General features: G+C 39.6%; 1 pseudogene; it reads right to left on the reverse strand.

The window, feature by feature from the left end:
* Positions 1 to 1,862: 1,862 nt before the first annotated feature.
* LOC118007273 lies at positions 1,863 to 20,296 on the reverse strand (annotated as a pseudogene).
* Positions 20,297 to 25,360: the final 5,064 nt, after the last annotated feature.

The raw sequence follows: 25,360 nt of genomic DNA on the forward strand, positions 1-25,360 counted from the left end.
GAAGACAGGGATATTTAACTTGTAAGATAAACGAATTCTTTTCAGTTCAGAGCCAAAGCATTTTAAGTGGCCTCGCTCAGATATTACGAGAATTTCTTGGTTACAACAGCCTTGCACAGGAATACTTCTGTGGAAGTTAGACCTTACTGTTTGTGAGGGTTTTTCTAAGACTTTTCTCTTGTACGGACTACCTTTTGAAATACTGTTCTCAAATGTAACCAAGAACATTTTACCATCAAACCAAGGGAGTTGTTCTCACTTTATATGGTCATTTCAATTGGTGATGAAGAAGCATCCGTTTGTGTGGACACACAGCCTGAAACCACAAGGAGGACGTGGAGATATCTTTGAAAAGAAACATAACGGAGTCATAATAATGACAATTTTACCTTCAAGTATAGAAAGGGGTAAAATATATTCTCTGTGGTTCCAAAAGGTGAAGGTAGCAAGGGCACATTTTTCTTTTTCCTAGAAGGAATTGCTTTAGAAAAATCAGAGTTTCTGAAATTGAAATAGGCCACCTTTTGCAGGAGGAAGTATCAGGTAATGTAATTTTTACAGAGTAGACAAGTTCTTCTAAAGGATGTTTAAGCCTGTCCACATATCTGGCAGAGATTGGAAGTAAAATGTTCACCCTCTGGATGAAACATTAGAGTTGCCTGGGATGCATTTTGCGACAGGATGCCTGGGCCCCCAGTGTAACCATGCAGATTCTGCCGGTCTGGGCAGGCCCTCATCACGATTTTCTCTAAGCCATGGATAGAATAACTCCCTAGGTGTTCTAAGGTGCACCCAGAAGTCAGAAAATGTATGCTAACTGATCTCTAGAGTTGTTTCATCGGATGGATCTTGTGCTTTTAGTAGGTACCCGTGCTGAGCAGGGTTAAAACAATTGAGGGTAGTTGGGGATCAATCCAGATTGCCCTTGTGCCCGGCAAAGCAGTCCCCATGCAAAGCACCGGGAGCAGATTGATGGAGTTTAAATAGAGCGTTGATCTGTGCCTTGTTCATTACTGCTTTATTCAAGAGACAAGTATCAGCCAAGTCCTCTGGTCTTTGCCTCAAATAGAGACAGATGCTGACAGTTCTGGCCCGCCCATCTTCCCCAGGAAGACGATCTTCGTGGAATCAGGCCAGCAGCACCGTCCCCGACTCAGTGACAGAGAAAAGGTTATAAAATACATCCACCTAGCTCGTGCATTGAAAGATTGCAGAGCCCAGGGTGTATTTCATTAAAACCACCCCATTCCCAGAGCCTGTTAGCAGTGGCTGGAAAACATCATTCTCAATGCAGTGGGGAAAATCCTGTCATCGTGTGGTGGAAGCAAGATGGGAATTCTGACATCTCCGTGGTAATGTGTGTGTGTGTTTGTCACAACCTCTTTTCCTTGTCACCGTGCCTTCCAGACTTTATGACACCAAGTCTTGGCATAATCTCCGCCCTGCCGGCACATTTGCCTCTACTGAGAATTAGGTGTTTAATTTTCTGGGTCCTTATTGTGGCTTTTTGGATGTAAATTTGCATTAAGCTATTTCTGTGTAAATAGAATTTTGACATAATAGGAGCACCGATGTGGACTGGCGTGGCTGCCGGCACATCGTCTCAAATCCATCTATTCCATACTGCGGCTTAATTTAAAGGCTGGATTACTTGAAAATGCATTTATTAAGTCTGACCTACTTTTTAAATATTTAATATTCCATTTTGGTTTCCTTGTAACAAAAGAAGCTTCAAGGTCTTCGTGTTCTTGCCAATTTTTAAAGCATAGATATTGATTCAGCTAATAAGACACTGTACAGACTCACCGTCCCTGGACCACTTTCAAGAGTGGTATTTAAAGCAATTAGCAGTTCACAAGATCCTACGGGTACTTGGACGTCCCAAAGGACTGATCTGCATTTGTTCTTTCTGAAAATTCACCTTTTTGCCTTTCTTCAGACATGTGACCATGCTGTTGGTAAGAAGACTCGAAATCCACAGTGAGAATACGATCACCACCTTCACAGAGCGGAGCCTTGTTTACGGCTTCACTGAGGCTATTCCTTTGATTAAAATATTCTGACAGGGGAAATGGTAGACACACAGGCAAAAGATAGATGGAAATGGTTGAGAATGAAGAGGGAAGAAAACAGGGAGACAATTAAAAAATAGTATGTGATGCCAACTTGCAAAATTTAAGCAGAATTTATATATGCATATTGCTTAGTTCATTGATAAAATAAGGTAACATACACTAAGAAGTCTCAATAAGAGACAATAAATGATAAAGTTGGAATAGTGTGAGGGAACAGGAGGGGGTAGAGTAACTTGCAGCCAGGGTAAACCCAGCACAGAGAAATGCTTAGCATACCATTTTGTGCTAGATGGAGTTCAATTCCCCTAGCAGCCAAGCCAAGATAAAATACGACAATTACATGAATTAACTCTCCGTAAGATTGGAGCAAACAAGTCAATCAATGTAGCTGTTTTTGATCCTGAACTCATAGTGAGTTTGTTCAATAGAGCCACTTAACAGGAATTCTTGTGGTCTGGATGACAACACCCAACAACTTAGCAGTAATAAATGCAATAAAGGGTTTCAAGAGTTGAAAAATATTTATTTACATCAGAGTTCTCTAGCGAGGCAAAAAACTCACACTTAGCTTAGGGAATAGAAATAAAATCGGTAATAGTCAGTCATGCTATGCCATCTAAGCTTATTGTTCTATATTAAGCAAGAGCAACAGTTATCCAAACTGGGAGGAGGTGGTGGTCCTGGGGGGAGGGGTCATTGCTTAGTTACTGCTGAAGAAGCAATGCTGAGTATCAGACAAGCTGCTGGGGCATCATGCTTCGAAATAGCAAAGGACTTGGCTTTTATTTCTTTTTCTTTTCTTTTCTTTTTTTTTAAGATTTTATTTATTTGCGAGAGAGAGAGAATGAGAGACAGAGAGCATGAGAGGGAGGAGGGTCATAGGGAGAAGCAGACTCCCTGCCGAGCAGGGAGCCCGATGCGGGACTCGATCCCGGGACTCCAGGATCATGACCCGAGCCGAAGGCAGTCGCTTAACCGACTGAGCCACCCAGGTGCCCTTGGCTTTTATTTCTTGTAAAAGTTTGCAGACAACTTCAGCCAGCATGCGTGGAGAGTAATGGTAACCCTTACAAAATACCTTAATCAAAGAGACAACAATTTTCTTTAAGTCTTGAACAGAAGAAGATGTGTGGACGTAAATTACCTTGGGCACCATTTCAGAACTATGGCTGAGTCCTTATAAAGAGCTATTTATAATAGTATATATTGACAAAATCCTAATATTTTTATTAAATGATATATTTTTGTTAAATAATATTTTATTAAACAATATTTTATTTTTAAGATAAAGTATAATTAATAAACATGTCTCTATGTTGTCTTTGTTAGCTTATTTTTAGTGGACTCTAACCCAGTGTAATTTCCTGGCCTGGAAGCAATTCATGTAACACATCTAATCATAAACAGATGAAATTTGGATGTCATTATTTCAGCTTTATGAATTCTTAAAAATTTGAATAAGTCCTCGTTTGAGACTACTAAACTTTCTATTGTGACTATCAGGCCTTTTGAGTGTAATGGTAATCTCTCCATTGTTTATACAAAGTATTTATATTTCTTGCCTGATGCATTGGCTGGAACTTCAAGAACAATGTTGAATTATAACAGTGATAATGGGGCTGATTGTTTTGTTCCTGATTTTAATAGGAATTCCACTGTGCTTTGAAATAATTAGGATACTTAAAACCAGTGTTAGATATACTCCATTTATCATATTAAGGCATTTCTCTTCCATAACAAATTTACTGACATCTCCTTTAATCAGGAAAGTATTTTACATTTTAAAATTAGTTTTTTTGCCACTCAAAAAGAGTGGATGGATTTCCACTTCTAAACTATTACTTAGATGAATTATACACATTAATTAGGAAATATGCATTAAATTCTTGCAGTATTGGAACATCCTTGTAACCTTGAAATTGTGTGTGTATTTGCATTCATGCAGGCTTAGATAGATATCTAGGTCATCAGTCTTTTAAACATATTGATCTTTTTTCTATGTTTTGAAACTTGAAATGCTTTAGAAAGTATGTATTCGTTGAAGAACATACAAAGCTCCTAAAACACGTGAACCAGGTACTTTTTTATAGAATTCTTTTCACTTACATTTCCCTAGAAAAAATATCTTTTAGTATATTTGCAAACTTATGAACATAGTACTTTATATAATGTATAACATTCATAAAAGTTAAACATTTTTATCCTCTAGAATTGAGGTTATACCCCTTGATTTGTTGCTAATTTTTTTTAAAATATTTTATTTATGTATTTGACAGAGAGAGACACAGCGAGAGAGGGAACACAAGCAGGGGGAGTGGGAGAGGGAGAAGCAGGCTTCCCGTCGAGCAGGGAGCCCGATGCGGGGCTCGATCCCAGGACCCTGGGATCATGACCTGAGCCGAAGGCAGACGCTTAACGACTGAGCCACCCAGGCTCCCCTTGTTGCTAAAAATTTTTTTACGTGTGTATTCTTGCTCAATTTTTTAATTTAATCAATCAGAACTTTATCAGAGGTCTTAGATTTATTCCTCCTTTCCTGTGGCATGGGACATTCCCTTCTACTAATTCCTGCTGTTATCTTTTAGTGTTTTCCCTTATTTGAATACATTTGGCTGGCCTGTCCATCTGGATAAGGGGCCTGCGGTAACAAGCACCGCAAAATCTCAGTGTGGCTTAAAGCATCAAATCCCCGTCTATCTCCAGCCCCCCTCCCACTGCAGGGGGGCAAGAACACCTCTCTGGGTGATCCTGACTCCAGGATGTAGCCAGCACTGTGGTGTATGGCAAACAGGGACAAGACAGAGAAACTGATGAGACCTGGCCTTTAGAGCTCCCAGTGTGCAAATGAAGCACATCCCTCGGCCAAAGAGTTAATGCCATGTCTGACTTCCGGAGGCCCCAAAGTTCATCAGCAGGTGCCTAGAGGGAAACCAGAGGGAAAACACAGGTCTTCTCCTTTCCTGTGGGGTTTTTGTTTGTTTTCCCTCCAGGTTGGCTGTTTAGTTCCATTTTTAGTACCCATTTGGTTAGATATGAAGTATTTTAAGACTTTTACTAGGTTCATTTTTTTATTTTTATTCAGGGTTTGTTACTTTCTAAATATTCTCCTCTTTTGATTTCCTCTTTGTCCTTAGTAATTAAAAATTTACAAATCCAGTGGCTATATTTTTTGTTTTGTTCATTCTTTGGCTTTTAGTTTAAAACTCCATAGCATTAGGCTACAAAGCACTTGCTCTCAGGTAGCTAAATTGTCTCCATTTTCCAATTTGAGGCTTTTGTAAGTTTGTATCTGGGTGTGTGTGCTTATGTGGGTGCACAGGAGAGAAAAGTTATTGTAATCAATATATTCTAAGATGTTTTGAACATTTTCTTGAGATGGAGAAAAGAGGAAATGAAAGCCCAAGTCTGTATTATTATTACTTTATTTTTATTTCTATTTTATTTTTTTTAAAGAGAGAGAGCACACATGTGCCACATGGGGTCGGGAAGGGGTAGAAGGAGGAGAGAGAAAATCTTACGCAGGCAACATACCCAGCGCAGAGCCGGACACGGGGCTCAATCTCAGCACCCTGAGATCATGACCTGAGCCGAAATCAGGAGTGGGTTGCTTGACCGACTGAGCCAACTAGGTGGCCCCCATCCCCAAGTCTGTATGTTTTCGTTGGGAGAAAGAGTCGGGGGGAGAAAGGAGAGTTTTGAGTCAGGGAAAGTTAACTTCAATTTTGTCCTGAACTTTCCATATACCATCATACTTAGTAAACCAAATGTTCTGTGGAAATCCATGTGTGTCCTCATTCCACAGCAGTGGACCTGAGGTTCTAAGTGATCAGGGCATTTGACCAAAGCCATACATCTAGTCATCCAGAGCTCTGAGTTTTGCTCACCTCTTTTTGTGTGGTTGGGTGCTTCTTCTGCTTTTCTTTTGTTCCCTTTGGGGCAGAAAATGGGGAAACTGAGCAGACTGAGTTAAGAGACCGCTTCTCTCGGTTCTTTCCACTGTGGAGACCGATTATTACTGGTGTCTAAGACTATCACTTTTATATGCTATTTTTAGAACTTTGTTCCAAGTTCCAAACATATCTACCCGGTGATCCCTAATATCACCACTTGGATAAACCACAATTAATTTCAGCACAACGAAAAATATGTTCCTTCTCTAGTGGCACTCTTCTCTATGAAGAGCGTTCCTATTCACCTGTGTGACAAAGTACCGGAAATGATCCTTCAGCTTTTCCTGTCTGTTAACCCACTTGGACGACCCCTAAGTGCAGCCACTGCCCTTCCTTTTCCCTCATGTGTGTCCATGTATCTCAACCTCTAGTGCTGCTTTAGGCTGAACTGCTTTCCTTCCCTCTGGGCATATGGCCAAATGTCCCAAACTTTCTCCTTAGCAGCACTCTAACCTCTTGCAAACACTTTCTTCTCACAGAAGCCAGAGCGATTCTAAAGAAAAAAGTAAAAGTGATCATACTATAGGCTTATATAAAACTCTTTAAAACAGGTGGTGCAGTCAGTTAAGTATCTGATTCTTGGTTTCAGCTCAGGTTGTGATTTTAGGGCCATGAGATTGATGCCCCACATTGGGCACCACACTCAGCCGGGAGCCTGTTCGAGATTCTCTTTCTCCCTCTGCCCTTCCCTCTCCCCCTGCTCTCTCTCCCTTTCTAAACAACAACAACAACAACAAACAAACAAACAAAAAACAAAACAACTCTTTAAAACACTCCTAGTGTGAAAAGTCACCAGGTCTGCAAGACCATCACTGTGACCTGGCATGTGTCAGCACCTCTGGACATCCTGTCCGTTGATTACTATTCTCTGCCCTCACTGTCCACATTGCATCCCAGACCATCCTTCTTTCTGCTTTATTTGGTGTCCTCCTAACTAGTGCGTCAGTCATACAGTAAGCATTACCATGCAAGGCACACAACAGGATCTTCCACTTCTCCCACAGCACTCACAATCACTGTCATTATCTATTTGATTACTTAATATCTATCTCCCTGACTAATCTAAATGCTTCATGAAGGCCAGGAATGACCCTACCTTGTTAACTTTATATTCCCAACACCTGGTACCTAGTGCCTGACACATAATAGGAATTAGAAATTATTTGTCTAATAAAAGGAACACTTAGAGACCACATAAAAACAACTAATGAAACATATTGGATAATAAAACATCTTTTTAAAGAGAAAGCCGGGCTTACAGAAATTTCATGAAGGCCCCTTGATATCAAATTAGTCTGAAAATTAATTCTTTCTGAACAGAGGTTCTGACAAAATCCTAAACATATATCAAGGTTATAAATTCTATTTCTCTTTCAATACCATGAGCCAACATATTGCCTCCCTAAAGGCTTCTTGAACCTCCCCTGGTCTTCTACCATGAATTCTAATGAATCTTGCTCTTGTCTTATCTCCTGAGTTATCCAAGAACTTCAGGAGAGCAAAGAACTTCCCTTTGTATTTAGCATTCCATTTTGTGCATATTAAGTAACTATTAAATCTCTACTGAATAAATAAACACATCCAGGGTGATTTATTACAGAATACTAAATACCAGAAAGCACTAATGGAAGATGTATTATGATCCAGTCATCACATTACACCACAATTATGCAAAGTGTAAATAAATACAAATAAATCCAACTTGGAGACCTTACCTTGAAGACTATGTCCTTTTACTTGGGAACACTTTCAGTCTTTATTTCCGACACCCATTCTGCCCTGAATCATGTCTTCATTCTCATACCTCCTTAAAGGAAATGAGAATCATGCCTCACCCCTGGTAATTGCAAGAGTAATCGTGTGTATCACAAACCCTAGGACAGCTTCTCGAATTAAAAGTGTATGTGCCTCATAATTCATTTTTATTTACTGGAAATTTGGCTTACAACTCTTGTAATATTGCATATGATTAATTATGCCATAAAATGTGTATGTTCAAGCTTATGTTTACTCCTGTAAGAGGATCCATGCCTGGTTTTCTGTATTCTATGGGGAGCTCAACATGATGCACTGAGGTTTCATTTGCATGATATTTGCATAAATTTGCATTTCCATACAATTATATTAATTTTACATAAGAAATACACCTGATTCTAATGATAATTAAATCTAATCTTATGGCCCATAAAAGAAGTGGTAGTACTGGAAGAAACTGGATAATATAGAAAGTTGGCAAAGAATACAGAATGTATGTAAAATTACTGCAAATGATTACTCCCCATTGCATGAGGAGTTCTACCTTCAAAACATTCCTATATTTCTCTTCTCCTCTGAGTCCCATATGAAACTTTTCAGATAAGCAGGTCAGAGATGACACCAATCTTACCAGAAAAGCCTAGATGTCCCAGCAATTAAGAGTTATATCCAAGGTCAAGGAATAGGTTTCTGCAAGTATCACATGAACTGTGGAGCCAAATCTCAAAGCTTATGCCTCTTCTACCTCTTCCTGAATCATGGGTCCACAGAGCCAAGAGAGATAGGAAGAAAGAGAACTCTACTAAGGACAAGAGAAGCTCTAGAAGCCCACCTTCCTTCCTGCTCCTTTCTCTGATGCCCTTACTCCTTCCTTTTCTCTGGACTTGCATTCTCTCTCCCCACATACCCAGCCTATTCTCATTAACTGGTTCTATTGAAAGCTGAACTAGAAATTCAAGGTGGCCACTCTCTGGGAACTTGCACTTTCAAAGGCGATTCTGTCAGTCAAGACAGCTTTTTGTCTTAGAGATAGAGCTAATTTTGTGGGATTATAAGCAGGTTGATTTTTGACAATACTAAAGGCTAGTCCTGCCTGTGATTGTTAAATTGCTGCAGGGATAAATCAGAAAGACAGCTCTGTGTTATGAATTCTAAGTCCCTGCATAGATGAGAAAGAGTTAGAATGGGAGAATTGGGACCCCTCCAGGGGTAGCACTCAGCTTTTCAGATAAACAATTGAATCAAATAAGCAATTAACAACAACCACAATGATATCCATAGACACATTGCGCAGTAGACTCCTTGTACTAACTCTAATGCTTTTTGTAAGTTCATAAAATAGTTATTACTAACTTCCTAGGTGAGCAGACAGATGTGTAAAAAGATTACGTAACTTGTCCAAAGTCTCATAGCTAATATGCAGCTGAGTCACGATGCAGACCGTGGCCTCTCAAATTCTAAAATCACCTTTTTAGATTTGATCCTTCAGATTGTCGACAAACACAAGCTCAAATAATTGGAAAGCTAGAAGTGGACATAAAAATCTTGCCCCATGTCTTGCATTTTGCTATGACAAGATTAAGGCTAAGTGATATCTCTCAGACTGGATAGCTGGTTGGCGGCCGTATCAGGAATAGAACAAAGTTTTCTAGGTATAGTGTGTTAGTTAGTTTCTTCCCGGCCCCAAAGTATCAGGCCTTCCCTCTCATTCCTCAAGCTGAGTCCATGCACATGCGCCCAGAGTCTCTGCGGTGATTCCTTCTGTTTGGATCCCAGGAGGTGATATTAATCAGCACAAAACGGTACAACCCCAGTGGTGACTGATGGCAGGAGAATATTGACCATGAACAAGAGGCACAACTCCACCCATGATGTATGACTTTATTCTGCATCTAGGATTATCCAATTGCCTATATGCTTGCACCATTGGCATTTTGGGTCAGAAGAGTTTGCGTTCCAATACCAGCATGAGTGTAGACAGGCGGTAAGCCCTGGATCCTGCAGTATGCACCCTCTGAGACACGGCTCTCACACCCATACAGCTGATCCAGTAAAACCTACGTCTCAGAGCTGTTGTAAGTAATAACAATTACTAGTATAATAAATAATGATATGTATAAATCATATATTATATATAAAATAAATGAGGGGCACCTGAGTGGTGCAGTCAGTGAAGCATCTGACTCTTGGATTTGGCTCAGGTTGTGACTCGGGGTCATGAGACCAAGCCTCGTGTGGGACTCTGTACTCAGTGCGGAGTCTGCTTGGGACTCTCTCTCCCTTTCCTACTGTCCCTCCCTACTGCTCTTTCTCTCTAAAATAAATAAATAAAATCTTTAAAAAAATTTTTAAAATAAAATAAATGATATTACTGTTTTTTTTTTTTTTTTTTTTTAATTCATGTGTTTTAATGCAAACACCTCTAAAGCCAGGATCGCCGGTTTATTGAGTACCTGGTGAAAAGAGAGAACAACTGTTGGATACTGTGGTTTGAGTCAGTGTTGGGTAGTTTTCCAAGTAAGCTCGGGAAATAGTTTTGCAGTAATGATATGAGGCTTGAATAATACTTGCTGCCTGCTGCAAACATTTCTAGCACTTACCGTGAATACTCAGTATTTCAGTATTTATCCACCTAACTTTTCTTCCCCCTTTCTCCCTCTTGCTGTGCAGTGAATTTAACATTGTCAATTTTGGGGGCGCCTGGGTGGCTCAGTCCTTAAGCGTCTGCCTTCGGCTCAGGTCATGATCCCAGGGTCATGGGATCAAGCCCCGCGTCAGCTCCCTGCTTCTCCCTCTCCCACTCCCCCTGCTTGTGTTCTCTCTGTCAAATAAATAAATAAAATCTTAAAAAAAAACAAAAAACATTGTCAATTTTGAGAAGTAAGAACTGTTATACAATATTGTTATGAACATCAATGCAGTATTGTTTGTACCTTACCCTTAATACATGATATGGACAGTTTTATGCTGTGATATAAAATACATAGCTTTTCGTTTGCTTTATCAGGAAAATGTAATAATGCCTCAGTACCTGACTATTGTTCATTTGCTCACTCCAGCGTTGCTACCAGACAATCATGATTTTAGCAAGCTATGGGGTGGAAGGGATGGAGAGTCACAGCATAGGAGATACAAATATAATTCAGACAATAAGCATGGACTAAAATAAACTTATTGATTCATTTCCTTTAGCTTTTGCCCTTTTCCAAGGATAGAAACATGCTGTTTTAACTCATTGTTGATTGTCAGCCCTGGATGTTCCTTATTGCCTTTTCATACAAATAATTATCTTCCACCAACTCAATTCTCTTTTGCCTAACTCAGTATTTTCTCTTTCTTTCATTCTTACTAACTTCAGGATTCTTTGGAACCATGTTACCCGTTTCCACAATCTGATTTTCCTCTCCAGCATTAATTGAGTTCAATATAACAGAAGTTGTCACTGTAAACCAGAGCTTGGGGTCTGATTTGAGAAAGACTTATCTTTGTACTTATTTTGAAAGTGCTTATAGGTTTGTGGGGAAATAGAAATAAACACACTTTGGGGTGCCTGGGAAGCTCAGTCAGTTAAGTGTCTGACTGTTGATTTTGTCTCAGGTCATGATTTCAGGGTCGTGATATTGGGCCCTGAACTGGGGTCCCTGTTCAGTGTGGAGTTTGCTTGAGATTCTCTCTCTCCCCCACCCTCTGCCCTTCCCCCACTCTCTCTCTCTCAAATAAATACATTTTTAAAAAAAGAAATAAACACAATTTGATTCTAGTATAATGTTGTCACCTTGAGAAAAGAGTCAACTGAATTTGGTCACGTGGATGAGCACACAGCCTTGATGAGAAGACGCTTCACTTGGGATTGAAAGACAAATAAGGGTGATTCAGGCAAAGAAAATATGGAAGGAGCGAGAAAAGAAGGAGGGATAGCATGAACCCACACAGTGTGAGGAGCTACAAGACACCTGGTGTTTCTAGAATACCAAGAGTGGGGTGGGGAATGTCAGGAAAGGAAGCTCCAGGGAGATTAAAGGGCTGAACCCAAGTCCTGTTAGTTGGCCTGTGAGAATCAGGGGTTATGTTGATGAGTGTGGATCTCCTGGAGTCGCCAATGGATAAATTAAAATGGAATCCATGAGTTAATGCTACAGTCTAATGTAACCAGGGGTGAATAACTAAATAAGACAGGTGAAGATTGCCATTTCTTGAATTAACAGGATAGAAGGGGTTAGAACAGGGAACATATAATTCCACAATTTGGAATTTTGCCAGAGTAGCTGAACTGAAAACTCCAAATTCCAGTAGACCTCGTTGTAAAATAGTGTGTGTAAAATAGTGTGTGTGATGTAATGACAACAAATAGCCAGAAATCTAAATTGATTACACACACACACACACACACTAAAATGTAGTGGCAAACGTTGACCCAACTCAAATTTCAGTTCTTTCAAAATCAGTGTTTCCACTTCTCAGATTTGGGAACTGGTATAACCATTGTCTGTGATGTAAATGAAGTCTTCAATATTTGGAGAAAACATCTCATATTTGGAAGCCAAGAGCAGAGCAATAATTCCAACCAGCTGGAGCTTCTTACGAGAAGCCAGCTCAACCTGTAAAAATGGGTCCATGATGGCAATGCCTATGAACAGAGTCTCCTGCAGCAGCCTAAACTTGGAGTGGCCTTCACCAGCCCATCCACCAGGATGGCCGCATGGGTCAGTGTATCTCTCTTCCATAAGAAGTGGGGATTTATGGATTGCCTTAGAGACCTTAGATCGACCTACCTGGTAGACAGCCTTAACCTGGTCACTGAGGACCTGAGGGTTCTCCCAGTCCTCATTATCACTGTCTTCAGTTTTGCAGAGCAAGGAAGCATAGAAATCTTGGCTGAGGTTCTCTTCCTTCATGGAGATATCCTCTGGTTGGGGAGAAGACCCTCTGGAGCCAACACTTCCATCTATACTGGTTTCGCAAGAAACAGTAGGTTTCTGCTGTTTGTTGCCATTTGTTTTGGTGGGTTGAACAGGTATTCTGGTGTTCTGAGCTATGTATACTATACGGTAGTGTGTGTGTGTGTGTGTGTGTGTGTTTAAAGCTCACTAAACCCAATCAGGACGCCTGGTTTGGTGCCATGTTTCCCCTGCCCCTCATCCTTTAGCTTCAAGGGGAGAAGGGGTCTCGCTGACAAATGTATCTTCAGTGACTTCAAGCAACTCCTGAGGCATCCTTGACCTCTGGTGTAAACATTGACCAGGCTTATCTCTATTCAACTTGCAAAACAGAATGAGGGGAGGAGAAAAGATAAGAGAATAGTTTTATTGAGGGTATATTGCAGAGGCCACAATTAATTCTAAGCCTTGAGCCTCCCTGGGGTTACCTGGCAGGCAGTGCCCTGGGGGACGTCGCCCCCTAATGGCGTGGAAAAAAACAAATACTCTTGCTTTAGCTTAGTTACAAAATGCCAAATCTCCAGCTTATTTTAATTAAAACATGCATATTAACATAAAGAGATAAAACACAATGAAAGAGTATCTTAATGGCATATTTACAGTTATTAAAAATTCAGCTTTAAACATTGTACTATATAGATTAAGATAGCATTTTTATTCATGACTAGTTTTTGTAGCTTTGTAACCTTTACCTAAAACCATACTAGTTTTTAATTTTTTAAATTCAGTTCTTTAAAATTCCTATCTTCAGAAATGTTTCTGTTACTTCTGTGCTCTTGTTCTTAAATATGAGTTTATTTCTGAGACATTCACCACATATTCCTTCGAAAAGAATTGAAAAGATGGTCAACCGCTCTAAAAATAAGCTCAGTGATTCATCTCTAATATTTAAGTATAATACAGAACAAGTTCATTGTTTGTTTATTACTATTTTAAATATGGACCTTTAGGTATAAAGTCTTAGAGTGCTGGACTACTCCAAAGACTATAATTGGGAAATTAGATTTAAAAAATTTGATCTGTAAGTGAAATACTAGTAGGAAAATAAAATGATGCTCTAGAGGAGGATTGCTGTCTTTATATAAATATTTATTAACAAATAAAGGATAAATAGACACATAAAACTCTTAAGAAAAAGTAGTTTTGAGGGCGCCTGGGTGGCTCAGTCGGTGAAGCGTCTGCCTTCGGCTCAGGTCATGATTCCCAGGTTCCTGGGATCGAGTCCCTCCTCCGGAGCCTGCTTCTCCCTCTCCCCCTGCAGCCCCCCCTACTTGTGCTCTCTCTCTCTCTCTCTCTGACAAATAAATACATAAAATCTTTTTAAAAAAGTGGTTTTGAAAAATCTCTGGCCCAGGAATTATTTTCATCTTCTGTGTAACTTTCTATGAACTTACTTTTAATTTGAATATGTTCTGACGTGGAAGCCAGAACAGCTACTGAATTGGTTGACATCTGCAAGAGAATTATTCATAAGTTGACTTATTAATAAAAACATTTTTTGCATAAATATCAAATATTATTTTTGTGGATGCAATTTATTTTGGGTGATCAAGTTTTCAAAAGTGAGTTAAAATTAGCTCTGCTCCCCCAACCAGTAAAGTAGTACAAAACAACATTCTAGGAATCTTCTTGAAATATGGTTCACATGATTTGGGTGGCATAGAGGAGAGCGCACAACTCAGGAGCGCTGGGTGCCTCTAGGGTAGACAGATGAGGCATTTTTCCGAGGAAATCTCAACTTCTTCAAGTTGATGGATTCCACAATTTCTTCTGACCTAAATGAAACTTTGAAAATTGAAATTATAAAGAGATTTATAAAATTTGGTGTATAGATTCTGTGAAATAAAGCATTCTTATAATGTCAATGAAAAGCATGCTTAGTACAGTAAGAATTCAAGTCCCAAATTCACATTTGGAATTCTAGGTCTTCCGAATGGGGACTCATGATATGTCTGCATCCTTAGAGAGGCAGTGTGAATTGGTTGGTGCTTATACTAGAGGTTGAGAGGTTGGAAGATTTTGCAAAAATTGTTTTGTCTCTTTACAGAGATGCTCCAGTAATATTTATTTTAAGTTTCTTTTTTGAATGCTATTTCAGTTATTTTGTAAAATAAAACAAGACCATCAGTACCTATATCACACCATTGAGAAGGCAATACTATATGTTAAAAAGATTTTTAGAAAGGAAACTTAATCCCTGATCAATCACAAGAATAAATGCCCTCCACTCTTTGAGCTGCATCTAAATGACTATACTTGATTCTTTATCTTTGATGTGGCTCTTGAATCTCTGCAAGTTTTTTATTCAGTGCTAAATGGAGCCGAACTCCCAAAGCACTGCCCACTGAAAAAGCTATTTTAATATAAGATCAGATTAAAATAAGGTTGTTTTATTTGGTGCTTCGAAATATTTCTGCAAGAGGATTGCTGCATCACTGTATTTCGACACTCTGCATTCTGTAATCACACCCATTAGAACAGAAGACTTTCCTAATACTGTCTTCTGCATTTGAGTTAACTCTACCCACAGGCAGCTCCCCACTAACCCTCTTCCATGGCTAACAATTAGCAACTTGAAAGCATCCTTCCCCCTCTCTTACCGGAGTGGCCACAGGACCCTTGTCTGCCTGTTGCTGGCCATGTGCCAGAGTCAGGTATTCTCAGTGAGTGGAGGATAGTCCTAATTAGCGTGGTGTCCGTGGGATGCTGGAACTGGAACTGTCACAAGCAGGAAGTGCCCTGGACAGGTGGTTTCAGAGGCAGGCTATAAAGAAAGCGCAGCGCACAATAAAGTCACCAGAGACCAGCCGACACACGGATGCTGATGCTCTTTCTGAAGCTGGCCTTTTCACAGGAAGTGCGTCTTATCTTATCCCTGTGATAAATGTGAGCCTAAGTCATATCATCATGACCTTTGAACCTATGAGTTGGCTTTCAACAGACTGCCCGTTAATTCCCAGCGAGGGACCGACGTGGGGTGACAGTCACTTGTAACCATTTCTGTACGTGCAGACAGCACACAGTGGTCTCTCTGCTGTAGGGTCACTTACGATGCACGCGGTCAAAAAGCCAGATGCCAGTTGGATGCACTGTAGCTGGATAATTGAGATTTCCTTCAGCACTAATTTAAATAAGTTTAGTAAGAGCAAAGACTAAGGATGCACAGTCCCAACTGTAATTTGTATTTTGGAAGCTGTCATATTTTTATCTCATAATTTTAAACCAAGATTACAGGTTATGATCAGTTTCTGATCTAAGCCCTTAAGAAATGCCTCATTATTATGACCTAATAAAGATCTATCGTCAGGCACCTTACAAACAACGTGATTAGTGAGACTTTCTTTGCCTGCAGTCCCCTTCTCTGTTTGGGTTTTTCTGAATCCTGTCCTCCTTGGTGACATTTTCAAGTGATTCCTAAGGACTCCTGAATATTCAGCTCTCTGTAATTCTAGGTTGAAGCTCAAACAGCTCCCCCAGCAGCTCAGACCTTGCTGGGCTGGTCTCTGGGGACACCTCACTGGAGAACTTCCTGTCTGGACAATAAAAATCCATTCATTCTTACTGCTCATCTTTCTTCTGCTTTTTTCTGAGCTGTGTTTGCGCACCTACAACCAGTTCCTTGCTCAGAAGGAGGCTCTGTCCTGTGAGTCAGACCCTGCTCCAGGAGGCTTGGTTTCCACGGGTCTGAATGTGCACTTGGCTGACACAGGACAGCACGTATCCTGGGAGTCCAAGCAAGGCACGGTCAGCAATGGGGAGCCTACCCTTAGAAGATGTTAGATGGGCCAATGGCACAAGTGACCATCCAACAGTGCAGGGGGTGGTCAGGGCCCAGCCCGGTGACTCAAGTCTTGTGTGATCTCACTCTCAAAGAAACAGTTTCTGGACTTCTTCCTTATACCCTCTCCTATTCCAGCAAGCTGAGTTTTACACCATCAGTCCTCCACACTCAGCCAGAAGTCAGCACTGCTCCCATGTTTCACACAAACTGAGATGGCGTACATCTGTGTTTGTGCTGCCCTGTTTGGGGTCACCCAGATGGCGTCAGGGGACGCATCCTACTCCTGACCCTCCAGACCCGCCTGAGTGATCTAGGAACCACCTTTAACCCATGAAGATACATGCTGGCCCTCTCCGTCATTAACTTTCTGTTTTGAGACAATTCTTTTAACCGTTGCCCCATATTCCTTATCAGTAAAATAGGGAGAGTAAAATCATGGTTTTATTTAATAATAAAATGATGCATAGTCCATAGCATGCAAATCAAGATGTGGTATTGCTATGGTTAAAGTTAATGCCTTTTTCCATATATACAAAGAAAAAAAAAAATTCTTCCACCTTCAATAGTATCCCTTCAGTCAAGACCTGGGAGGGCTAATACTTCATGTTCCCTCTCTGGCTAAAGCTCTCCTGGACTCATTTAAATCCCAGACTCATTCTCACTCAGAAAACAGAACACTGAGCCAAAGATTTCAATCTAGATTCCCAATCTTGGCTCCTGTCAAAACGTTTCCTCTTCCTTTAGCAAGAAAGAATCCTCCCATCTGGAAGTTGAGGGTGGTCCTCCAGTTGGCCTCTTCTCCGAGGCTCTGTGATGCTCCCCATGTGACTGGGTCTGGACATCCCACCACACTTGCAGGGAAGGAAATACCTACCTAATGCCTCCTCTTCCTCCTGGGTCCACTTACACCCTGTCTCCACTCACGTGGCCAGCAATACAGCCAGCCATGTAGTGAGGTCTCAGCTCTGACCACTGTACCCATGGCCTACGGGGTCCAAGCGTAGGTGGTGGACCCGAGCTACGCTGGGCCTATAGAAAGCCCCTCTTGTGGGGAATTTGGACTAAAGAAGACTGTCTCTCTTCAAGATGAGCCTGTGCCTTGTAAAATGGGGGCTGTGGCCTTGGCATGTTTCTCCCCCTTCCACAAGAAGCAGACACACAGAACCCCATCAAGAGATGGTGAGAGAGCAAGAAGGAGAACAGAATGGCACCAACAGGGAGCCAAGAGATGGACACAATGAACAAAGACCTTCTGTGGCCCATCCCTATATCCTTATAATAAGGTGTCCTTTTCCGTTCAACTAGAATATGCTAGTTGCCAAAAAAATGGTAACTCCCATCAACTGTTTCCCTTGCTTTCATGTGTAGGTAATAGAGCTACCTACCTCACAGGGTTGCATGGGTTCTAATGGGATGATATGGAAGGACTAATTAAAAATAGTTCTACATGTGTGTATATATATATACCTATCGAGCATAAAAAACTTAATGTCTGCGTGAAAGAAATATTTCTTTTTTTCTCACTGCAAATAATCTGTGGGACTATATGTCTCAAGTATTTCTTTAAAAAATATAATGGACTATAGTGGAGATTATGTTCCTTGAACATCAACCCTTACATCCTTAATTAGATGTGGAATGCAGTGGTTAACTTCCAAATACAGTTTAGATTCTACAGGGAAAGTGTGAAATAAAATTAAATATATAGAACTTATATAGAACTAAATATACATGCATAGTGTTTTATCTGATTTCTGGAAATGGAGCATGGCAGGGGATATATCCAACAAATTTAGGCTTTTTTGAAAGAAATGAAAATGTCACATCACCTTTGAAAGAAAAGCAAACCATTACTCCATCAATTTTTAATTTTCTTCACTTTGTTTCCTTGATCTTGCCACAAGGTTTTCAACTGTTGTTTTTAAAAAGAGCCAAAGATTTCAAAGCAGCATAAAGTGTATTGGCATACCTCCTCTGTGCGAGGTGCTCTCAGAGATCTTCTGGAGAACAGAATATTAAGTGTTCTATAATCCTTCTCCTGAGAATTTGGAACTTACTACTGTTGAGTTGCTGGAAGAAATGTGGAAGAGGAGCAAAGTGTGATCAGGAACCAGAAATCACAGCGTTCTTAGTTTTGCCCTGCACCGAGGGAGTCAGGAAAGGTCTGACCAAAGAAAAACCGTGGGAGATATCATTTACTTATTTACACTCTATATGTTCTAAATACATCTCCAAGCTGTACTTTGGAGAATGAGTACAATTCAAAAAGAGCAAGTTCAGGAGAAAAGGAGTATATACAGAAGGGACATCGGATAAGTTATTACGGACTACCTAATGGGCAATAATAGTTTAAAATGTTTTTCTTATCATAAAATGTTGTAACTGATATTGCTGGTAGGATGAATGAATGAATGTTTGTAAAAGCCTAATTATACATAAAATTACCATATCCCTACCACCAAGAGGTATGTTATACCTCTTTCTATTTTATTCTACATATTGCCTTGTGCAAATTGAGATGGTATACAGCTGTATTTGTGTTGTCCTTTTGATTAATACGTTAAGTGTTAAGTTACATGACTAAGTCAATATAAGTTTAATGTTTGCACAATAACCTTGACTACTAATACATCTTGAGTGTATATCCATATTTTTACATATGATTCTTTTTATCTACTTTCTTAACTTTTCTGCAGGAATTGCTATAACTTGCATTACTACCAGCACTATATGAAAATATTTTTTCAATTGTCTTTGCAATTTAAATAATAAATGTTTTATTTTATTATTGTTTTATGTTCCTTTCTGTAATTAGCCAGGAGGTGAGGTTATAAATTTATATTTTGGGTGTCTACAGTTTATTTGGTTTAGGATACGTTCTATTAAATTGTCTTTAAAACTTCGTGTGAGTGCCTGTATGTCCTAAAACACTGGTTCATGAGAGCAGCCTGTCCTGGAATCATTCTAAATTTAAGGATGTGTATAAAGATCTCTTCTGCCTTAAATCACTTTTGCCCTACAGACTAAGCCCTGAAAATTTCATAATTCAAGATAATACATACAGTGTAGGCATAATCTTCAGAAAAATCTCATTAAGACATAAAATACTACTCACTTAATATTCTCATTATTTAACCAATATGCACTTATGTCTAAAAACTATAAGTTCTTATGTATAAATCCTTGGGTGAGAAAAAGGTCTGGGTTTAGAATCTGCTGTATATTAGAATATCTTGTTGTATATTGGAAACTGTAGGCTTCTGAATTTGGACATCGGATAAATCATATAATCTCTTTGAAACTCAGGTTCTTCTTCAGTTTAAAAAAAGTACAAAAATTCCTCTCATATATTCATAAGTAAAACATATAATAAATGTAATAATAAATGTAAAAATATGAAGTAAGTTATGGTGGGTATTAGTTGTCTCATGAACTCAAGTGGAATGGCTCCAGTATAAAAATGTGTTATTTCATTTTTTTGATTTGTCAGAAGGAAGTGCTCTTTACTTTGCTTTATTCTTCTTTCTTTTTCACGTTGTGGCACATTATCTTTTCCTCTTTTTTTCTCAAATTATTTATTAGTTTCGTTTACTGGCCCTTCTTTCTGCTAAACCCATATTGTTATATTTTCATTTCAAATATTGTAACTTTCATGTCTAGAATTTTCATTTTTTTTAATAGCCTCATTTTCCAGTTAAGATTCTTTGTGTGCTCACTCACTGTGACTGTCATTCTATGCAGGTTCTTGGTCATGTTCATAGCAGCTGCTTTAAATTTCTTGTCTGCTATTTCCAACATTGGGAGGTCATTTTAGGGTCTGTTTATAGTAACTTTTTTTTTCTTCACCATTGTTCAAATTTTCCTCTATTTCCACAAATCTCTTACTTTTTTTACTGCATAGTGAACATTGCAGAGGCTGCATGGGCATGATCCTCTGAGCAGACTGACTTTCATTCTGGGAGGCAGTTAAATCACTGTCTGATGGCCTTGAACTTGTAGAAGCTTGCTTGGTCTCACACTCTGGTAGGGCAAATATTGGGAAAGCCCAAAGTGTTTCCTAAGCTCCTCTGTCTGGCATGTGTCGGGTCTCCAAATCATGTCTCCCTTCTGTGGGCAGAACCTGTGGTCTTTGCTCTGGTTCCATCCCCATCTTGCTGCCTTTCTGTCTGGGTTCTTACAGTCCCAACAGCACATCTGTAGTTTAGACATCAGCCGAGGATACCATACACAGATTTGGGGGCTACTCTTCTGTGGTGTCCTCCACTCAGGGATTTTTTACTGATTCCAGCCACTCTGACATCCCCAAACCTGGTTCTCTGTTGCTTCAAGCCAGGATGACTGTAGATTCCGTTTGAGTTCCAGACCCATACTTATGTGGGATCAACCGGGAAGTTCTCTCAATGAAAAAGCCGTATGAATCTGGATCTCACTCAGTGACTATGCTTCATTCTTTCAAAAGCCAAATACCCCTCAGTTTGTTCTCAGTGGCTTCAAACAACAGACTTAAAAAACATTTTGAAACATATGTTGTGCCCCCATGTTGTAGGAGTTTCGATTTCTCCAACTGTCAGCCACCTGGCCTTGTCATGTGCCAAGTTGGAAGGTGCTAGGGAAGGTGAGGTGCAGAGAGAGGCCATCAGAGGCTGGAGCTTATGCTTTTAAAGCATCACTTCATACGCTCTTTGTTCAGCATATATGATCACATATATGACAAGATCAGCATATATGATCACATAATCCATATTAAAGGATGGTTTCTTACAATTTTGTTAAACACGGTGTCTGTAAGTTACCAGTCATTATGTTAGTTAAACATTAATTTCATCCAGATCGCTAACTCACAGTTGTGGAGCAGACACAGAAATAGTACCTCAAAGATATTTCATACCTTTATAAATACTTTACTTCAAAGATATATATGACTGTTAGCATGTTAACACAAATAGTGACTAGTAAATATCTGAGAGGTAGACCTATCATCTTGCAAACCAAAACTAGACTGTATATCTCATGTTTGAAAATTATTTACCCTAAAAGCATACTTTTATGATGACAAATGTGAAGAGTGACTTACTTCTGTGGGAATCTCTTCATTTTGAAAACAGTGACTATTCTGATCCCTAGCAAGACCAGCTATTTTAAGCCTTTATTGGCCACGGTTGGTTGTGAGACCCAAAGGGAGGACAACCACCACGTGTTGCCTCGGGCTCCAGCCCAGCCTGAAGTCTGTCCAAGCCAGGCTTTGGGTTCACAGAAGTTGAGGATCTGCTGGCACAAAAGACCCCTTTTGAAGAACATTGTATGGACTTGCCTTGTGGAAACAATAACCTTGTGAATTATTTTGATAATTTGTGTTTCAGGGGGATCTCATCAAGTCTCAGCTCTGGAGGAAGTATTGGGTCTCCTTGTGACACTGCTTGGCAGCCAAGAAGCCATATCTGAAAAAGGCAGGTTAAATGTAAATAAATACTTCTGAATCTTTCAACAGGGTAGCCATTTATTTAACTTTATTTCTTTTCATGCCGGACCTGGAGTCTAAGATAATTTTATACATGTTCTCTCTCTAATATCAAGAGAAGAGCAAAGAATATTTTAAAATAACAATTGTGGGCAATATTAATATCATTAATGAAAACATCCTTAGCAGATCGTGTGTGAAACCATATAGTTAACCCTCCAAATAGAACTTCATTGTTTGCAGAAAAATGGAAACCATGTCCCTGGTTAACAGAAGTGTTGACAGATGGGAATGTAATGAGTTTCCTTCTCTTCTATCATCATAAGGGAAGCACCTGAGGATCAGGAACCACATTATCCAAGTAAAAGTGCAGAAAAAAACTAATCAAAATCTTCATGTGGTAGTATTTCTCTTTAAATGGATATAAAGGATCTCCTTATTAAAGCAATCATTTTGCTTGATGGACAAAATAAACCTGGCCCATATGATGAGTGAACTTCACTAACAAGAATCTCTTTTGAATAAAATGGTAATTCTGTAGTTGTGTTTTTCAAATCATTTTGTTAAGTGTCAAACACTGAATTGATTAACACATGATAATATATGAAAATTAGGGAGCCAAAATGGATGCCATTGTAAAGCTTTATAAAATTATCAGGGTCTGCAAATTCAGCATTATGTGGTCTTATTGTTTTCAATTGGAATAAGCAAAGACTACTGGAGTTTAAATTAAATTTAACAGATGCCTGGACTGGGGCATCTTTTTAGTATCATTTTTTTTCAGAATCCTTAAAAATATAGCAAATACTGCAGATGGAACCCACACACCCAATCCATCAGTAATCCTGTTATATTTTATCTACTCTGAGATCCCCTATAATGACAGCAATATAGTTCCTTTTTTTAAAATCACAAAGGTGGAAAGAGTGGAAAGTGGATATCAGTCTACATGAAAATATAGCTCACGTAAGGAACTTCTCCCATGCATACAGATTGGTGAAAGCACATCCCCAGGTCTCGCACTGAGATATAAAGGGTCACCTAATGATCAGCCAAGATTTAAGGAGAACTTCTAACAATAAAAAGGGATAAAAGATAAACAGAAAAACTAATTATTCATAAAAATCAAAGGTAAATGGGTGTTATCCTTTTTTTTGGGGGGGGTGAGGGAGGAACAGAGGCAGAGGGAGAGGGAGAGAGAGAATCTTAAACAGGCTCCATGCCCAGTGCGGAGCCCCACACGGGGCTCAATCTCGTGACTCTGAGATCATGACCTGAGCCAAAATCAAGAGTCAGACACTTAACCAACTGAGCCACCAAGGTGCCCCCAAATAGGTATTATTCTAAATAGAATATTTGGACAGTTCTGAGTGAAAAAAATCAGGAAAGGAACTATCTAAAACTGAGAAATAACTATTTACCAATTAGACATATAATTACCAGAATAAAAATGTAACAGGGGTTTTGGAAAATAAAAAAAAAAATCTCACGATGTAGAAGGAGTAGAGGAAGCAACAAAAAGATGGGGAGAAGAACAATAAAACTAAAGAGAGAAAGAGAGTACCATGGTTTGTATTGTGTCTTCTGAAAATAAATGTTGAAGTTTTCACTATTCATACCTCAGAATATGACTTTATTTGGAAATAAGGTTGTTGTGGATATAATTAGTTAAAATGAAGTCATACTGCAGTAGATTTGTCCTACTCCAATGTGACTGCCATCCCTGCAGGAAGAGAAAAGACACAGAGATGGGGACACACAAGGGCAGGCCATGTGATGACAGACACAGAGACTGGAGGGATGTAGCCTTAAGCCAGGGGACTTCGAGATTGCTGGCAAATACCAGAAGCTGGAAAGGAAAGGAAGAATCCTTCCCTGGAGCCTTAAGAAGGAGAGTGGCCCTTGAAAAGTGGCTGGCACAGAGAATGTTGAAGTAAATATAACTACACTGGGCAGATACAGAGAGGGATATGGGGAAAGCAACCAAGTAAACCTTCATTGTAGAAAGGTGTAAAGAGATAATGTCTATAGGATACAATAAAATGGCAGCAGTGTCATCTAGAGAAGTAAAGAAAATAACAGAACAAAGGGCTAAAAGAGTTAAAATTGGCTATATTTGAGGAATGAGAAAAGGAGTGGGGCTAGGGAGTGGAGGATATTATTTGTTATTAAAATTTTATTTCCTACTTACTTTAATCATAAGCATGATTTTGATTTTGATTAAAATATTCATTATACAATACTTCTATTAAAGTATTTATTGTGAGGTACTATTATTACAAATGTTTTAAAAATTAAACTATTTATTATAAAAGACGTGATATTTTTGTCAACTGAACTTGATGCACCTGATTTATAATGATAGACAAAATAAATTCACATTGAAATATAAATTCTAACATCAAATTTAGACTTCTCTCAAAGAACAAAAGGAAAGCTTTAGATATTAGGAAGTGTCCTCGAGAACTAGCATCTGCTAGTTTTTGAAGAATTGGATTGTAAGTGGATGATGTGGAGTTCAGGCTGATTTCCCAGAGACTGATAAGCTGTTTACTTGATTTTTCCCATTTGTCTTGGGCACATGACTAGACTACTCTTTTCAGCTTCCCTTACAGAGAGGTGTGGCTGTGTGAAGAGAACTTTGTCCATCTCCACCTGGACAAACAGCACCCTTCGCCTTCCCTCACACCCCCACCATGGCTGGACATCAGGCCTGGAGGCACACCTGGAAATCTTGCGTTGAGGAGAGCAGAGCATCTTCACCAGCCAAATCTCTGACTGGAGCTGATTAGGAAATGTGATCAAGAAAGTGTTGAGAAACTGAAAATGCACGTGACCATGAAAACCCAACCCAATGGGAAGATCATGAGAGGGGGATGGCTTTCTGAGTCAAGCCAGATGGTTTCCAGCCACCATGAACTTGAGGCAGAGAGCCTGGAGGACCAGCAAGTGATGGAACAAACCAGCGGCAGAATCTCCTCTCACAAAGAACTTCGAGGTGTTTGTCACCACAGGAACTGATAGAAAGGAGATATGACAGATGTTTACTGTTTTTTTGCTAATGGAACCCCAAGCCTGTGACTAGCTGTTATAACATCAAAACAATATCTGGACACCTAAACTAGCACCAGCAGGAACTGAGCTATGAAATCTGTTCTGTCCCAGGGAAAGCATTCTACTCAATACCCACTAGGATAATTCCAGTAAGGATACTGAGCAAGAGAGAGTCTCCTGAAGAGGGATGTGGAGGGCAATAGAGAAAACAGAATAGAGAAATTCTACATAGGAAGCAGAATCTGCACCTAATTAAGGATTTCTCCACATCCAGGGCAGGGCCTGCCACCATGGCCATGGGAGGTTCCTTGTCTTCCACTGTCCCTGGTCTAAGAGGCTCTCCCTGCTTC

This window comes from Mirounga leonina, unplaced genomic scaffold (assembly GCF_011800145.1).
Source record: "Mirounga leonina isolate KUSES-001 unplaced genomic scaffold, KU_Mleo_1.0 Mir_117, whole genome shotgun sequence".
In the NCBI taxonomy this organism is placed as follows: domain Eukaryota; kingdom Metazoa; phylum Chordata; class Mammalia; order Carnivora; family Phocidae; genus Mirounga; species Mirounga leonina.